Consider the following 2,476-nt stretch of genomic DNA (forward strand, 5'->3'; position numbering starts at 1 on the left):
TTGATCTCAGTCTGTGGTCGCCTCTCGCGCCGACCGGACACCACCCGTTACCGGAGATAGAACAGTCGCGTGTTGCTGAGCAATTTTTAACGACCCACATTGAGACCGAAGGCTCGTGGCGAACAAACGGACCGAAGCGGGAAACAAGAGGAGAACTCCAAACTAGTCGGAGAAAAGAGTAAAGAAAAGTAAGAGAAAACACAACATCGCCCGAGCAACAAGAGGCAAGAGAAAAGTCAGCCTCGCGGAGACACAAGAGGGGCAGGAGCGCGAGGAAAGAGAGAGAGTGTGTGTGTGTGTGTGTGTGTGTGTGTGTGTGTGTGTGTGTGTGTGTGTGTGTGTGTGTGTGTGTGTGTGTGTGTGTGTGTGTGTGTGTGTGTGTGCCTGTGTGTGCGTGCGTGTGCGTGCGCGCGCGCGTGTGTATGTGTGTGTGTCATACGCACGGTGATCGATAGAGAGAGAGAGAGAGAGAGAGAGCGTGTGTGTGTGTGTGTGTGTGTGTGTGTGTGTGTGTGTGTGTGTGTGTGTGTGTGTGTGTGTGTGTGTGTGTGTGTGTGTGTGTGTGTGTGTGTGTGTGTGTGTGAGAGAGAGAGAGAGAGAGAGAGAGAGAGAGAGAGAGAGTGTGTGTGTGTGAGTGAGTGTGAGCGATCAGCGCTCGCAACTTCTCCTCATCACCTCCATGGATCCTCCGCTCCCCGGGTCTCCTCCGCTCCTCTCGCTGAGCTCCGGAGCTCCGACCTCGGCGTCGCTTTACCGCTCCGAGCCGCTGTACACCTCCACCTCCTCCGCCTCCACCACAACGACCACGGTCGGCAGCCCCGTGCAGCCCAACTCGCACTCCCCGTCCCCCCGGCTCCCCATCAGCGGCATGCTGGGTCCCTTCCTGTCCGGGCCGGGCTGCCTGGGCAACGGCAACACGCCGCTGCTCTCCCCCGGAGGAGGCGGAGGCGGAGGCGGGCCGCTGGGCGCACTAGCCCTGGCCGGGTTGACCCACCACGGCTCGATCCCCGCCACGCTGTCCACCTCCTCCCTCTCCTCCCTCTCCCTCTCCTCCACCGGCACTCCTCCGTCGCTCTCCAACTCGAGCGCGGCGGCGGCGGCGCTGACCAGCGAGTGCAAGCTCGTCGACGTGCACGGCGTGAAAGTGGCGAGTTTCTCCGTGGACGGGCAGGAGCTGATCTGCCTGCCGCAGGTGTTCGAGCTGTTCCTGAAGCACCTGGTGGGCGGGCTGCACACCGTGTACACCAAGCTCAAGCGGCTGGACATCGCGCCGGTCGTGTGCACCGTGGAGCAGGTGCGCGTGCTGCGCGGGCTCGGCGCCATCCAGCCCGGCGTCAACCGCTGCAAGCTCATCTCGCGCCGGGACTTCGACACGCTGTACGGGGACTGCACCAGCGCCAGGTATGGCACAACAAACAAACAAACAAACAAACAAACAAACAGACAAACAGACAGAAGCGTACTTTCTAAGGTTAAACGATTAAGTCTCCGGTCGGTGTCCTTTTCACTTTATTTATTTATTTTTAGGTTTTCACGTGGGAAAGTGAAAACGTCTTTTAGTGCGCGTTCTTTTTTTTTTTCTTTCTGTGGGAAAGTTCACCTTCCCGCCGTTCCGGTGCCTGTATTGACATAATTAAGTGTAAACTAAACTTGGTCGTCGTGGGGTTTCCGGACCGTGGGAAACACACAGCCTTATTTTATCTCCTCGCATAAGTGTCGCGCACCCGTGTTCCAGGGACAGCCCGAGAGAGAGAAAGACAGAGATACAGAGAGGGAGAGAGAGGGAGAGAGAGAGAGAGAGAGAGAGAGAGAGAGAGAGAGAGAGAGAGAGAGAGAGAGAGAGAGAGAGAGAGTGCGTGCGTGTGTTGTGACCCCAATGGATAGATTACAGCGATGGTGGGCGATAGACTAGGCTGTGTGTGTGTGTGTGTGTGTGTGTGTGTGTGTGTGTGTGTGTGTGTGTGTGTGTGTGTGTGTGTGTGTGCGCGCGCGTGCATCTGTTTGTATGTGTGTGTGTGTGTGTGTGTGTGTGTGTGTGTGTGTGTGTGTGTGTGTGTGTGTGTGTGTGTGTGTCTGTCTGTCTGTCTGTGTGTGTGCAAGAAGTGTCGCGGGCGTCCCTGGCAGCCAAAGTGTGAGAAAAGGATAAAAGCGCGTGCGGTCAGAAGTAGCGTGCACGCGCTCCGGCATTGGAATACTTTCTCGCGCTGCAGAAGAAACTAACGCGTGTTCCCTCGGAGTCTCCTGTGTGTTTGGTAAGCCGCCTATAGGCCTACCTGTGCTTGTTGTGTGTCTGTTTACACAATATCGCACCAGCGACAACACACACATGAAACCTATGACACAGACCCGACTAGAAACTCTCTTCACCTGTGGGTTTGGTTCGTTATAGGTCCAACCGGAGTCTCCGGGTGACATTATGATATGAATAAATTAGCACGGGACATTAGAACCGTTAGGTAGGGCTAAGGTAACCCGA

Source organism: Micromesistius poutassou, assembly GCF_964030765.1.
Source record: "Micromesistius poutassou genome assembly, chromosome: 23".
Classification (NCBI taxonomy): Eukaryota; Metazoa; Chordata; class Actinopteri; order Gadiformes; family Gadidae; genus Micromesistius; species Micromesistius poutassou.